General features: G+C 41.6%; 1 non-coding gene across 1 annotated transcript; it reads left to right on the forward strand.

Annotated features, from left to right (window-relative positions):
- The first annotated feature begins 4,786 nt into the window (after positions 1 to 4,786).
- On the forward strand, positions 4,787 to 4,870 carry Trnap-ugg (transfer RNA proline (anticodon UGG)). The gene has a single exon. It is a non-coding gene; the product is annotated as a tRNA-Pro (tRNA).
- Positions 4,871 to 16,649: the final 11,779 nt, after the last annotated feature.

Genomic DNA, 16,649 nt, shown 5'->3' on the forward strand with positions numbered 1-16,649 from the left:
TGCAATGACTAGTAATACTCTCCAAATGCCTGGTACGAGCAAATTCCATCCATTTCTCCTTATTTTCCTATCTCAAGTTAGGCTCCATATTATCCACATCAGTTAGCGCTTCTTTCCACGAACAGCTTCAGATCTTACCTTATGATATATAATACCTTCATCAGTGCTTTAACATCACTCTTTATATTGCGCACTTTAGATGTCAGTTCCACGATAATGGTGCCATGCTTTTCTATTATTGCTGCTAATTCTGATTCTACTCGGCACAACCCATCATCTAGCTACGCAAAAAGTCTCTCTTCAGCATGGTGACATCACACCATGCTCTTATCTTCCAAATATGTTAGTTGTCCCTAATTCTGTGTCCCATGAACCTCCGAAGTTTCTTGAATTTTCGAAAATCGCTCCACACTTCGTGTTTCTAAGCCGGCGCAATATTTTTTTAATGTGGCACCTTGCCTTTCTAAAGTGAACCTCAGTTCTTCCATTGCTCTAAGCACTTCATTATTCCTGATACCTTGGGCCTCTTTTTGCTCCGTCATACTTTCCCACGGCTTTCCAGTGTTCTCTTGTGTCCCCGCCACTTACTCTAGATTATTTTGGATGCCTTCCATGAAGCTGAACTGTGTGGATTCTCCTAAAACTAATTCACTATACAACTCGTGATCTATAACTTTCAATCCTGACATGCCATTGGTGGTTACTGTTCAGGTAACAGTTTGTTCCCTCGTCACCTGTACGGTCCTACACTTATCTTGCTTGTCCTTCCTCATTTTGACATTCATTGTTTTCTTCCTGATCAGATGATCTTAAAAGTTAAGCCTACACGTTTCCTGGTCGAGATATCACGTGGCCACACAGTGCTCAGTCGTTTTCAGAAAACTCTTCACTTCGTGTCCCGAACGCTAAGGATACATTACATTATTTCCCACACAAGTGTGGCTATCCAGTGGTAATCACAGCTATTTTCATTCGCCTCCCGCAGTTCGGTGCGTTCGTTTCCTGTCTTTTGTACACTACTCCAGATCATTTCCGCCCTTCGTTTATACATCACATAGTGTACAGAGTACTTCATAACCAATGGTACTAATGTCGCAAACGATACGTAGGACTGCAATCCAAGCCAAAATAGTATTTCCCGAAAATTCCAGATTCTAATACTGGCCTCACCATTTTGTCTGCCAGGTACAAGTTGTTGCTCAAGTTAACAGCAAACAGTTCTTCAATTATTAGACGTGCCTAAATCAGTAACCTAATCCATACCCTATAGTTCTCCAAAATATAAACAACGAGTTTGTCTATAATTTTCTCTGCCTCGTGATGAATGGGTTTGTGTGATGTCCTTAGGTTAGTTAGGTTTAAGTAGTTCTAAGTTCTAGGGGACTGATGACCATAGATGTTAAGTCCCATAGTGCTCAGAGCCATTTGAACCATTTGTCTATAATTTCTCTTTCTCATACAAAGCCAAACACGTTCTTGACAATCGCATATGGAGTGTCGATAACGCTTGCACGTTTCAGAGGATTCAGGTACAGATACGCTACAAGGTGCACTACGACCAGTAACATTGCACATTGGACGTTTACTATCTATCTCACGTGTGTCTCATCAACTGACGCAGATTAGGCAGTGCAGTTCCATGAAGTGAATATCGTGAAGTGGATATCGTTATATGTTTCTGCCTAATGTACACGAACCAATACTTGACATTCAGTTTAAGAACATTTCTTATATTTTACTAATTTCCCATACATGAGACAATACCTACCAGAATTATAAATCCATTGAATATTTCCCCCGTAATAATCAAATTCCTACACTATACTTCACGAAACAAAATAAAACCCTGACCAAACACGAACACATAAAAATAATTCCTTCAAAATTTCAACGACGAAAAATCAGGACAACGATGGACTTTAACTTACCAAACTTTCCTATAAAGAAGTACAAATTAGTAAAAGCATTTATAACTAACAACCAGTTTAAAATTCTGTATGTTCAAATATTTGACTACGAAACTCAGAGGATCCCAGCTTCGAAAACTCTGGCTAGGGAACGACAGAACTGTCAAATGACTCATAAGGCGACTACGTGTGTTAGAAAACTACCAAAGTCCTGAATCTTGCACCACGGTCGCCAAAATCTTTTGTGGTGTGTCGGTTGTAATGTTTTTCATGTCCCAATGATTTATGTCCAATCTCAGGTGCCCCACATAGAAGGGGAGCACCCCATATGAATTATGCAAATTAATTAAATGAAATCATAATGCCTCGCTACAGAAACATCTTACTGAATGGTAATTACGAGGGATGGTCCAACGAAGCATATGTAGGTACCACACCACACACGAAGACACATTAGTAAGAGGAAAGATCATCTAATCTACAATAGAAAAGTGGTCATTTTAATAATCAGGTTTATTAGCGAAGAATCAAACACATGAGTTACCCACAGGTTATAAACAACTGAACAACTAATACTTGGATAAAAGAATTCTAATGACGAACGTTAACCTTGCCACAGGTGGGTGAACACAATAAATGTAAATTTATATGAATAACACGCGAATACCGTGTCTTTAAGCATGGTTACAGGAAGAACACGGGAAAATAGGATCGAACGATAGTGACATCACCAAATTGCACATTGAAAGTAAACTAGCTGGCTGCGAAGTATTGCGGTAAAACGGAATAACAGACTCTTGAAGGAAGTGAGCTGATATTACGTCCCTAATGAATCGCTGATTACAATGCCGGTCCATCTTACCCCACCCGTAACGTAATGCGGATGGCAGCGGCGGCAGTAGCTGAATACTCTGAGTTCAGCCCTCTTTTAAGAACTCTGGTGGAAACATCCTTCTCTGAGACTGCAAGACTCGCCTCAGTCTTCCAGCAGCCTCTGTCACTAGTTTCGCGTAGCCTAGCGTGAGATCATCACTCTTCAAACTCCCAGTCAAAAGTCAGTGCTCTTCCGTCACCTAAATCGCTCGTTTTTGGACGCTCAGTAATTTGACAGTTTTTCGCCACATCAGGAACTCACTTGCCAGTGGTTGCAGATATTGCGAGTTCCATCCAGTAACTCAAGTAAAGAGGTTATACAATCATCTACTCTTTCCGATTTCGGCTATATCCAATCAAGAATACACTGGGTTGGGGAGAAAGGCACAAATTCTTCCCAACTCTGCCGTAAAATTTCGAAACGGACTTATAAGATGGCCTGCATGTAGACATGGAGGAGAAACTGCATTATCTAAGGAAAATAACAGTCAGAACCAACCAGAACGCTGGATTCTGAAAATTTAAACCAAACCTTATTTCATGATGTCGCTCAGGAGATAGTAAATATTCACATCCCAGCCTCGGGGAAGCGACACCTGTTTAGAGATTCCTTATCTTGATAAAAGTCTTATAAGAACAATGCTATGTTTTTTTTTCTTTGTCAGAAGAAAATCCATCCCATGTCCTGCTCTGAGAGTGTGGGATGAGTGGACGAAAATGCTGGTCTGACCACCTGAAGCCGTGACTTCGCTCCTCACTCTGAACATTTTAATGATAGCCATCGCCTCGTATAGGGGTTCTTATCTTTTGCTATGTAGCTCATAGACTCCTAACTGTGCTACCCTTCACAGTACTAAAAAGACAGTAGAGGAAGGAAGGCAATAAATAGGACAGTCATTAGAGGTACTGAATCTTGATTGCAGTTATTATGCACCGTCAGTGATCGATTACTTGATCAAGGGGTATGAGGATAAAAATGTCCTGAAATATGTTGGGTAGCTGTTACAGAGAAAACTGGCCACCTAAAACAATGATAGAAATGAAACAGAAAAATTAAAGGTGAAAGAATATCAATGATTAATTTCACCGATGACAATTATAGACAGTGATAAATGGAATGAACAGTCTAATAATTACAGACTACGTAAAGTGATATGAAGATAAAGAAGAGACTGCTTGGGGATCACGAAGTACAAGCAAAATTATGACTGGTAGACGAAGCAAGGATAGATATAAGAAATAAAACAGCAGATGCAAAGAGGGTATTTTTTCTCTAAAGGAAATCCTGTATCAAATGTTGGCCTTAGACTGGGGAAGAAGTTTCTGAGAATGTACATTTCGAGCACATTAAATACGGAAGTTAATCACTGATAGTTAGAAAACTAGAAAAGAAGAAAATCAAAACGTTCGTCACATGATATTGTACATGTTGAATATTAAAGGGGGTGGCAAGAAATGAATAAGTTCTCCACAGGTGTGGAGATGGAAGGAATATATAGAAGACACTAGGCAAAGGGGTGAGATGATAGGATCTGTGAAAAGACATTGAAGAATTACAAGGTATTATAGGGAGCTGTAGAGCATAAAAACTGTAGGGGAAGGTAGAGACTGGAATATACTCAATAAACAAGTAATGGAACACTATGGGTGTAAGTGCTACTCTGAGATGAAAAGATTAGCACAGGAGAGAAAGTTGTGGCGTGCTACATCAGACTAATCAGAAGACCAAAAAAGTTTATTTTTAAAACGCATTCATCAGATACAAATTGAAGACAATGGTCAACGTAGGTCTCAACTCAAAGTTGCATCAGCTCTGCCACAAACGAGGGATTGCACAAAGAACTGGTCGCTGCAGTTCCTTCATCTCCACGCATGGGGTGCCCGTGGCAGGCCGTACATCTATGTTCAACTCATCCTTTCTTGTGTGTTTATGTATGATACTGTGTCAATTTTCGTTGTGTTTTTCCACCTTTTACGTTATAAATTGGACTCTAAGGAGATTGCCGGCCGGGGTGGCCGAGCGGTTCTAGGCGCTACAGTTTGGAACCGTGCGACCGCTACGGTCGCAGGTTCGAATCCTGCCTCTGGCACGGACGTGTGTGCTGTCCTTAGGTTAGTTAGGTTTAAGTAGTTCTAAGTTCTAGGCGACTGATGTCCTCAGAAGTTAAGTCCCATAGCGCTCAGAGCCATTTGAACTGTAAGAAGATTAATGCTGACTGATTTATTTTATAATAGGAAAGTAACCTGTCATAGAACACGCAATTTAAAGCATTTGGTATCAGAAGCATTGACATTTCTAAACAGTTAGACTCCACGAAAATCTCGGCGGCGATAACTTGGACAAACTTTTGTCTCAGCCTGAGCAGCGTGGACATATACTACAGACGTAATGCAACGAGTCTTTGTCGTGCTTACTTGAGGTATTCCACGAAATGGTGTTTGCCGGTGACTCAGCGATTGGCGACACATAGCTCTCACGGGTGTATTTGAGTTTCCTGGCCAGAAATACTGGAAATGTTTCCGTATGATGCGTCACACGCGTCGCTCTCATCGAGCTTACCAAGCGAGGAGGCACCACGTCACTGCTCTAGCGGAAGATTCATGAAGTTCCCAGAAAGGAGCAGTTGCGTCGTGGGCACATTTAGTGGCACGATTAGGAGGAAACGGGCCCCTGCACACCATCTAGCGTGACTGTGCTTTCTGGCGTAGTTTTCCACACCAACATTCCCGAGTCCCTGGAGGCAGGCAGCCAAATGGAAACAGCAGCTCGTGTGCCCTGTGACGCAAGTTTGAATCACATGAGGGTCATGTCGAAACTAATGTCTTCTACTTCTTGTATTGACTTTGAATATCCGAACCAGATTGTGTTGAGGTATTACGAATTTTTCAATCTCCCCGCTAATGTACTGTTTGTTTCGTAGTTCCACGACCGTCAGAAACATGGTGTCTTGCATCGAAGTGTGTATTAGACGTGGAATTCCTCACCCATTGGGAACCGTAGACTATCGCTAAAGGTATATGGATACGATGCAATAGACGTATGTGAGGAAGTAGGTACTGCGTTTCTGTAGTAGTGCATAGGGAGTGCACGAAAAGCCACACCTCGATCGAGCCTCATGAACAGTGACTCGATTAGCTCTTCCGTAGTGATAGGCGGATTACAACCAAGGAATAGTGTGCAAAACTGAATTTCGGCTGTAATGTCTTAACAAAGAAGCTTACAGCCTTGGTCATCAGTGATCCACGCAGAGTAGTTGATGTATTTAATCTATATTGCACAGAAATAGCAAACAAGTTGATAGAAAAGTAACAAGAAACAGCTTCTGGAAACAGATGAGCAAAATATCTGTTTATAAGAGAAAACATCGAACAGATGAAAAGGAAATACTGAATATTATAAAGAATTTTGATCTTGTTCAACTGTGTTTTAGAAAGAGTAATCAGGGGATGGTGAAAAGAAATGCGTCAGTTTAACTTTCCAAATGGAATCAGGCTAGACCGCCAACAGTCTGGACTTACATTTGAATTCCTCGAGTTTGCAGATGATACAGGGTTTTTTTGCAGAGAATCTACAAATTGCAACTAAACAGACTGAAATTCTCAAGGAAACAGCAGTAAAGGCAGGATTGCAAATATCTTTTGAGAAGACACAATATATGAACGCAAAGGTCACTGGTCCAGTCTGGACAGTAAGGACCAAGTGTGGCGTCATCGAAAGAGTTCAGAAGTTCAAATACCTAGGAGAGATTTTGATCCCAAACAACAATGAAAAGGCAACAATTGAAGGACGGGCAAGAAAAATGGAAATAGCATTCAGATTGTGTCAGAACACATACAAATCTAAATCGCTCTCATACCAGTCCAAATTCCGACACTACAGCACAGTCGTCAAACCTGAATGTTTACATGCATCTGAGACAATAGCCAGGAAAGGACTTTCAGACTTGGAAAAGAAAGAAAGGAAATTCCTAAGAAAGATTCTTGAGCCCAGAAAAATATCAAAGATCAAATCAAGAAATTTATCAACGATTTGAAAATATCACCACCACAATGAAGAAAAGGAGACTGTCTATCTATGGGCATATTAAAAGAATGAAATCAGATAGGCTCGCCAACATTTTTTTTTACTTTCAGAACAGGCAGATACAAGTTCCATGGGTGAAAGAAGTGCACTGGGATCTAGAAAAATGCGGGATCACGGCATAAGAAATTGTGAACAGGCAAATCTTTAGGAAAAAGGTTGCAGAGGTGAAGGAATTCTTTTAGGAGAAAACGAGGAAGAACAGAGTATTCTCGGCAGAAGAATGTGCACGAGAGAGCCAGCGGATGAAGAAATACTGGATAAAGAGAAGGGAAGAGAACTTCAGAAAGCGAGGGAAGCAGTGTAAACGTAGCCCATAGATGACTGTAACGAAAATAAATAAATAAAGGAATTAAAATCAAAATTTTGCTTAGGCATAGATTATGTTCTCGATTACATATTTTAAAAAATATGCAACGGTACTGACTACCTCCTCTTTACATCTCTCCATTTATTTTTTTTTTTTTTTTCAGAAAAACTAAAAGGGGCCAAGGTAAAGCCACTGTTCCAGAACATGTATCAACCATTTATCCGCATCCTAAATTTTGATTGTAAATAGTAAGTCACGAAGTGTATAGTAGAATAACTATTAATAAAGATACTTTGTGTATGTGATGGACAGCTGCCTGGCGGTGGCCAAATACCAATTCATAAATAAATAATCTGTTCAAGAAGGGAGACAAGAGAGACACTGAATGAATCCCGTTTGGCTGTCAAGAGAGCAATTCGTCCTACCTTCAATGACTACTGTAGCAGAATATTGTCCAGTGATCTTTCACAAAACCCAAAGAAATTCTGGTCGTGTATAAAGGCTCTTAGTGGCACCAAAGTTAGTGTTCGGTATCTAGTGAATGAGACAGGAACCCAACTTGAGGGCAGCAACTCAAAAGCTGAATGCTTAACTCCATTTCCAAATATTCCTTTACGAAGGGAAACCCAGGAGAGCTGGCCAAATTAATCCTCGTACCTCTGTAAAGGTGAATGAAATAAAGATTAGCGTCAGTGGTGGTGACAAACAGCTGAAATCGTTAAAATTGAACAAAGCTCCAGAGCCCAATGCATTCCCTGTCAGATTATCAATACTGAATTTGCGGCTGAGTTAGCTCCTATTCTAACCATAATCTGTCGTAGTTCCCTCGAACAAAATCCGTGCCCAATTCTTGGAAAAAAGCATAGGACACACCCATATACAAGAAGGATAGTAGAAGTGATTCATAAAACTACCGTCTAATGACGTTGACATCGATTTGTTGTAGAATCTTAGAACATATTCTGAGCTAAAACATAATGATGTATCTTGAACAGAACCCCCTTCTCAATGCCAACAATCATGGATTCCGAAAATATCGATCACGTGAAACCCAGCTCACACTTCTCTCAGATGACATACTGAAAGCTTTGGATAGAGGCAGTCAGGTAGGTGCCGTATTTCTTGATGTCTGAAAAACATTTGACTCATTACCACACCTAAGTTTATTGTCAGAAGTACTATCATTTGGGGTATCAAGTGAAATTTGTGACTGACCTGAGAACTCTTTGGTAGCGAGGACGCAACATATTATCTTGGACGGAGAGTCATCGTCAGATGTAGGATTAACTTTAGGTATGCGCTAGGAAAGTGTGTTGGGACCCTTGCTGTTCATGTTTTTATATTAATGACTTTGCCGACAATATTAATAGTAAAATCAGGCTTTTTTCTGATGATGCACTTATCAGTAATGAAGGACTATCTGAAAGAAGATGCATAGATAATAAGTCAGATCTTGATGATATTTCTAAGTGGTGCAGATACAGTCAATTGGCTTTAAATGTTCAGAAATGTAAAATTTTGTACTTCACAGAAAGAAAAACTGTAGTTCTATGACTGTAACATCACTGAGCCACTGTTGGAACCAGCCAACTCACGCAAATACCTGGGTGTAGCACTTTGTAGGAATATGTAATGGAATGGTCACATAGGTTCAGTCGTGGGTAAAACAGGAGGTAGACATCGGTTTATTTGTAGAATACTGGAGAAGTGCAGTAAATCTACAAAGAAGATTGCTTACATATCACTCGTGCGACCTGTTCTAGAATATTGTTTAAGTGTGTGCGACTCGTACCAGATAGGACTAACAGGGGTAATTGAACTTACACAGAGAAGGGCAGCACGAATGCTGACAGGTTTGTTTAAACCGTTGGAGAGTGTCACAGAGCTACTGAAGGAACTGATCTGGAGGACTCTTGAAGATAAATGTAAACTACCCCGAGAAAGTATATAACAAAGTTTCAAGAAGCAAGTTGAAATAACTCTGGGAATCTACTACAACACCCTACATGTCGCTCACATCGGAATCTTGAGGATAAGATTAGAATAATTACTGCACGCACAGAGACATCCAAATTGAATGGCAGAGGAAGAAACTCTAATAACCAGTATGATGGGGCGTACTCTCTGCCATGAACCCCATGGTGGTTCGCAAAGTATAGATGTAGATGTGTAAACGAAAAGAATCTCAAACCAATATCTCAGCTGCCTGATTTTTGTAAAATACAAGAAAAAGTATTCTATTCTTACAGAAAAATGATCTTGTGTCAAGTACACAACGTGGATTCATAGAACTCGACAGAAACTGCCATTTTTTTGTTTTATTAATGAAGCTATGATAGCAATAGAAAAAAGGAAACATGCGTTGGCAACATTTCTGGATCTTACAAAAATTTTTGATATGATAGACCACAATTACTACTTCAAAAATAGGAATATGTAGGAATGAGGGGCTTGGTACATGAACGGGTGACAGCATATTTGAAAAACAGGGAGTAGATAGTAGAAATTATACATCATGAAGAAAAAACGTTATGTACAGATACTAGTCTAAAAGAAAAGGAATTAAATATATTGTGCCCCGAGGTTAATTTTTGGGTCTACTTTTCTTGTATAATGTATCTAAAGGGAGTCTCTCTAGTCTAGATCTGCCGTGTGGCGCTCAGTCTGCAATCACTGATAGTGGTGACACGCGGGTCCGACGTATACTAACGGACCGCAGCCGAATTAAAGGTTACCACCTAGCATGTATGGTGTCTGGCGGTTCAAAAATGGCTCTGAGCACTATGGGACTTAACATCTGTGGTCATCAGTCCCCTAGAATTTAGAACTACTTAAACCGAGCTAACCTAAGGACTTCACACACACCCATGCCCGAGGCAGGATTTGAACCTGCGACCGTAACGGTCACGTGGTTCCAGACCGTAGTGCCTACAACCGCACGGCCACACCAGGCTGCTGTGTCTGGCGGTGACACCACACATACCATGATATAGTGAATAGTACTCTGATGTGAAACTATCATTCTCCAGTGAACGATGTGCTAAATGTTACAAGGATCCCGGGCAGTATCAGATGCACTGAGGTGACAGAAGTCGTGGTACACCTCCTAACGTCGTATCGCGGCTCCTTTTGCCGGGCCTAGTGCAGGAAGTTGACGTGGCATGGACACAAAAAGTCGCTGGAAGTCCCCTGTAGAAATGCTGAGCCACGCTGTCTCCATAGCCGTACGTAATTGTAAAAGTGTTGTCGGTGCAGGATTTTGTGAGCGAACTGATCTTTCGATTGTGTCCCATAATGTTCAATGTATTCATGTCGGGCGATCTGGGCGATCAGATCATTCGTTCGAATTTTCCAGAATTTGCTACAAACCAATTACGAGCAAAATCGTTATAGGTACAGAAAGCAGGCTGAAGCCAGAGATAAATTCTGCCGAAATATTTACAAAGGCACAGACGGTGTTTAGAAAGAATAGATTGCATGCAACCGGTGGTGGCGTGTTTGTCGCTCTTAGTAGTAGTTTATCCTGCAGTGAAGTTGAAGTGGATAGTTCGTGTGAAATATTATGGGTGGAGGTTACACTCAACAACCAAGCTAGGTTAATAATTGGCTCCTTTTACCGACCTCCCGACTCAGCAGCATTAGTGGCAGAGAAACTGAGACAAATTTTTTGAATACATTCCACATATTTATCAGCATGTTATAGTCTTAGGTGGAGATTTCAATTTACCAGATATAGACTGGGGCACTCAGATGTTTAGGACGGGTGGTAGGGACAGGGCATCGAGTGAAATTATACTGACTGTACTATCCGAAAATTACCTCGAGCAATTAAACAGAGAACCCACTCGTGGAGATAACATCTTGGACCTGCAGATAACAAACAGACCCGAACTTTTCGACTCTGTAAGTGCAGAACAGGGAATCAGTGATCATAAGGCCGTTGCAGCATCCCTGAATATGGAAGTTAATAGGAATATAAAAAAAGGGAAAAAGGTTTATCTGTTTAGCAAGAGTAATAGGAGGCAGATTTCAGACTACCTAACAGATCAAAATGAATATTTCTGTACCGACACTGACAACGTTGAGTGTTTATCGAAAAAGTTCAGGGCAATCGTAAAATGCGTTTTAGACAGGTACGTACCGAGTAAAACTGTGAGGGACGGGAAAAACCCACCGTGGTTCAACAACAAAGTTAGGAAACTATTGCGAAAGCAAAGAGAGCTTCACTGCAAGTTTAAACGCAGCCAAAACCTCTCAGACAAACAGAATCTAAACGATGTCAATGTTAGCGTAAGGAGGGCTATGCGTGAAGCGTCCAGTGAATTCGAAAGTACAATTCTATGTACCGACTTGACAGAAAATCCTAGGAAGTTCTGGTCTTACGTTAAATCAGTAAGTGGCTCGAAACAGCATATCCAGACACTCCGGGATGATGATGGCATTGAAACAGAGGATGACACGCGTAAAGCTGAAATACTAAACATCTTTTTTCAAAGCTGTTTCACAGAGGAAGACCGCACTGCAGTTCCTTCTCTAAATCCTCGCACGAACGAAAAAATGGCTGACATCGAAATAAGTGTCCAAGGAATAGAAAAGCAACTGGAATCACTCAACAGAGGAAAGTCCACTGGACCTGACGGTATACCAGTTCGTTTCTACACAGAGTACGCGAAAGAACTTGCCCCCCTTCTAACAGCCGTGTACCGCAAGTCTCTAGAGGAACGGAAGGTTCCAGATGATTGGAAAAGAGCACGGGTAGTCCCAGTCTTCAAGAAGGGTCGTCGAGCAGATGAGCAAAACTATAGACCTATATCTCTAACGTCGATCTGTTGTAGAATTTTAGAACATGTTTTTTGCAAGAGTATCATGTCGTTTTTGGAAACCCAGAATCTACTCTGTAGGAATCGACATGGATTCCACAAACAGCGATCGTGTGAGACCCAACTCGCTTTATTTGTTCATGAGACCCAGAAAATATTAGATACAGGCTCCCAAGTAGATGCTATTTTCCTTGACTTCCGGAAGGCGTTCGATGCAGTTCCGCACTGTCGCTTGATAAACAAAGTAAGAGCCTACGGAATATCAGACCAGCTGTGTGGCTGGATTGAAGAGTTTTTAGCAAACAGAACACAGCATGTTGTTATCAATGGAGAGACGTCTACAGACGTTAAAGTAACCTCTGGCGTGCCACAGGGGAGTGTTATGGGACCATTGCTTTTCACAATATATGTAAATGACCTAGTAGATAGTGTCGGAAGTTCCATGCGGCTTTTCGCGGATGATGCTGTAGTATACAGAGAAGTTGCAGCATTAGAAAATTGTAGCGAAATGCAGGAATATCTGCAGCGGATAGGCACTTGGTGCAGGGAGTGCCAACTGACCCTTAACATAGACAAATGTAATGTATTGCGAATACATAGAAAGAAGGATCCTCTATTGTATGATTATATAATAGCGGAACAAACACTGGTAGCAGTTACGTCTGTAAAATATCTGGGAGTATGTGTGCGGAACGATTTGAAGTGGAATGATCATATAAAATTACTTGTTGGTAAGGCGGGTACCAGGTTCAGATTCATTGGGAGAGTCCTTAGAAAAAGTAGTCCATCAACAAAGGAGGTGACTTACAAAACACTCGTTCGACCTATACTTGAGTATTGCTCATCAGTGTGGGATCCGTCCCAGGTCGGATTGACGGAGGAGATAGATAAGATCCAAAGAAGAGCGGCGCGTTTCGTCACAGGGTTATTTGGTAACCGTGATAGCGTTACGGAGATGTTTAGCAACTCAAATGGCAGACTGCAAGAGAGGCGCTCTGCATCGCGGTGTAGCTTGCTGTCCAGGTTTCGAGAGGGTGCGTTTCTGGATAAGGTATCGAATATATTGATTCCCCCTACTTATACCTCCCGAGGAGATCACGAATGTAAAATTAGAGGGATTAGAGAGCGCACGGAGGCTTTCAGACTGTCGTTCTTCCCGCGAACCATACGCGACTGGAACAGAGAAGGGAGGTAATGACAGTGGCACGTAAAGTGCCCTCCGCCACACACCGTTGGGTGGCTTGCAGAGTATAAATGTAGATTTAGATGTAGAATTGGGCCCAGTGGCATGGCGCATTGTCATCCGTAAGAATTCCAGCGTTGTTTGGAAACATGAAGTCCGTGAATGGCTGCAAATGGTCTCCAAGTAGCCTAACATAATCATTTCCAGTCAATAATCGGTTCAGTTGCACCAGAGGACCAAGTCCTTTCCACAGCCCACACCACAATGGAGCCACCACGAACTTGTACATTGCCTCGTTGACAACTTGGGTCCATGGCTTCGTGGGGTGTGCGCCACACTCCAACTCTACCATCAGATCTTACCGACTGAAATCGGGACGCATCTGACCAGACCCGGCGCGGCCAAGAGCCAGGGAGATGCGCTGCATACAAAGTCGAACAGTCAGGAAAGGCACTAGGTCGGTCGTCTGCTGTCACAGCCCATGAATGCCAAATTTCAGAGCATTGTCCTAACGGAAATATTCGTCGTACAGCCCATATTGATTTCTGCTTTATTTTGCGCATTGTTATCTGTCTGTTAACACTGACAACTCTACGCAAACGCAGTTCCTCTCGATTGTTAAATGAAGGCAATCGGCCACTGCGCTGTCCGTGGTGAGAGGTAATGCCTGAAACTTGGCATTTTCGGTACACTCTTGACACTGTGGATCTCGGAATACTGAATTCCCTAGTGATTTCCGAAATGGAATGTTCAATGCGCCTAGCTTCAACTACCATTCCGCGTTCGAAGTATTTTAATTCCCGTCGTGCGGCCATTATCACTTGGGAAACCTTCTCACGTGCATCTTCTGAGTACAAATGACCGTTCAGCCAATGCACTGCTCTTTTACACCTTGTGTTCGTGATATTACCACCATCTGTATATGTGCTTATCACTATCCCATGACTTCTGTTACCTCAGTGTACATGTCATCTCTGAGGACAATAATTCCTTACTAAGTTTTAATAAATTACTAATAATTACTAATAATTTATCTGTGTGGTGTAGAAACTACTCGATATCTTCCTGAAGTAATCTAGGCTTGCTACAATTTACCATGTCACATCTTATTAAAAAATACTCCCTACAGAAGTCCAGAGAGTTCTGGGCCAATGACTAATTACACAGGTGATCGGAAACGTTTACAAACAACGTCCCATTTACCATCCTGGTGCCGACCCTAAAACCAAAAAAGGCGAAACCCACGTATTAGACGTCATGTTCCATTACATGGAAAGGTAATGCTTATTTACATTCGTTAACGGCGATACGAGCATCAGACTGGACCTGTGGAAGCCCCCACACACCTTGTTAACACTCAAGGTCAAATGCCTAGCATTTTAGACATATTTTACGTATAGTTCCCAGCAGAATCGAACAATCAATGTTTAACTTGACATTTTCAAGGAATTCTCGCAACTCGAAAGGAACTCATGGCAATCCGATTTGTTTATTACGGGATAATTGTCCATCTTGGCAATTTTTATTGACTACCGGCACAGGCTGGCTGTATGAGAGTCGAAACCAGAAATAGTGACATTTTTTGCATGATCTACTATTAATCATCATCATCATCATCATCATCATCATCATCTTGAACAGTTTTCAATCGCAAGATTGGGTCTGTTGATAACATCTCGTCCTGTTTTCCAGCGTATTTCTGTGTTCGCACTGATCTCTCTCTCATTTCTTCCATTTTCCTCTGTCACACTTCCCAAGTAGTTTACAGTCTCCACCTTCTTCAGTTGTGCACCTCCAATGCTTATTCCGCTAGCTGGTCTTTCTCCTTTCACTGTTTCCCTTACTCTTTCATTCCTGATGCTACCCATCTTTGTCACTTCTATGCTACTTCTGAGAAACTTCATTCTACATGCCTGTAATCTGCTTACATCTGTTGTTTTCATTGCCCGTGCTTCAGATGCGAAGGTCAGTATTGGGTTGTAGTAACGTCTATATGTTACTTCCTTGCCTTTTTGTGGGACGTCTTTGTTCTTAACCAGTTTCCTAACACTTCGCAAAAATGCTTCTGCCTGTCAGTTGCGTTCACTGATCTCTTCCTAATTTCTTCCATTTTGCTCTATCACACTCCCCAAGCAGTTTACCGTCTCCACCTTCTTCAGTTGTGCACCTCCAGTCCTTATTCCGCTAACTGGCTTTTTTTTAATCTAAATCTCTGATTTGTTTACATCAAATTTCATTCGATACTATCCCACAATCATAATGAACTGACGTCATCGCCAAACCGTGGTAAAAATTTGAAAAATTCCTATAGGACCAAACTGCTGAGGTCATTGGTCCCTAGGCTTACACACTACTTAATCTAACTCAGACTAACTTAAGCTAAAGACAACACACATACCCATAATGAGATTTTTCACTCTGCAGTGGACTGTGCACTATTATGAAACTTCGTGTCAGATTAAAACCGACACTCGAACTCGGGACCTTTGCCTTTCTGGGCAAGTGCTGTACCACCTGTTACTTCCGTGGAATTTGTTCGTGGCGGACGTCCGATGACACCCGTTTAGGTTTTTCGTTGATCCGTTCACTCAGTTTCTTTTATCACAGAGAGTAGCCAATCCTCTGACCGAACACGCTGAGCTACCGTACCGGCAACCGACTGAGCTACCCAAGCATCACTCACGACCCGTCCTCGCAGCTTCAGTTCTGCCAGTACCTCGGCTCCTACCTTCCAAATATCACAGAAGCTCTTCTGCGAAACCACTGGTAGAGCACTTGCCAGCGAACGTCAAAGCTCCCGAGTTCGAGTCTCGGTCCGGCACACAGTTTCAATCTGCCAGGAAGTTACACATACGCCGTGCGGCACGAACCGTGGTCGTACTAGAATTTATTACCTAATCTACTGTTACCCTTTACCAATTTTTTGCACGATCACGGTTTAGTGATGACCTCAGGTCATATTTTCAACATGAAAAAAAATTTGTGATAATAGTGAATGTTCTTTCACTTAATGTTCTTTAAGTACATTCATACACAAGTGATCGTTTTAATTTCGTGCATAATTATCGGAAATCCATAGTTTGTGAGACATGAAATTTTAGACAAAATTTCCTGTAAAAAGAAAAACTTGAATGAAATATAAAGTGAAATGCAAAACAACTGTCCCTGTATGGTTGCTTATACATGAATATTAGTGTCCACATAAAAATAGAAATATCAACATATTAATTAATACTTTTGGCACTGGTTTTTTCTCTATGCAATCTATTTTAATCTGCGCTGCTAGCCATTAGAACTGCAATATTAGAAAGCACAGCAACTAACGGAATTTTGCTTTTTTTGCAGTAGGAAGGGCACATGATTAAATCTGTACGTGATAAGGGTGTAGACTGTAGTGTCGTCCGAAGAGCGAAGTGCCAAAGCAAGGTTGGTACCTCGCAAAGCAAACACCAAGGAGGCAGTCGCTGCAAGCTGC

The sequence above is a fragment of the Schistocerca gregaria genome, chromosome 4, assembly GCF_023897955.1.
Source record: "Schistocerca gregaria isolate iqSchGreg1 chromosome 4, iqSchGreg1.2, whole genome shotgun sequence".
NCBI classification, from domain to species: domain Eukaryota; kingdom Metazoa; phylum Arthropoda; class Insecta; order Orthoptera; family Acrididae; genus Schistocerca; species Schistocerca gregaria.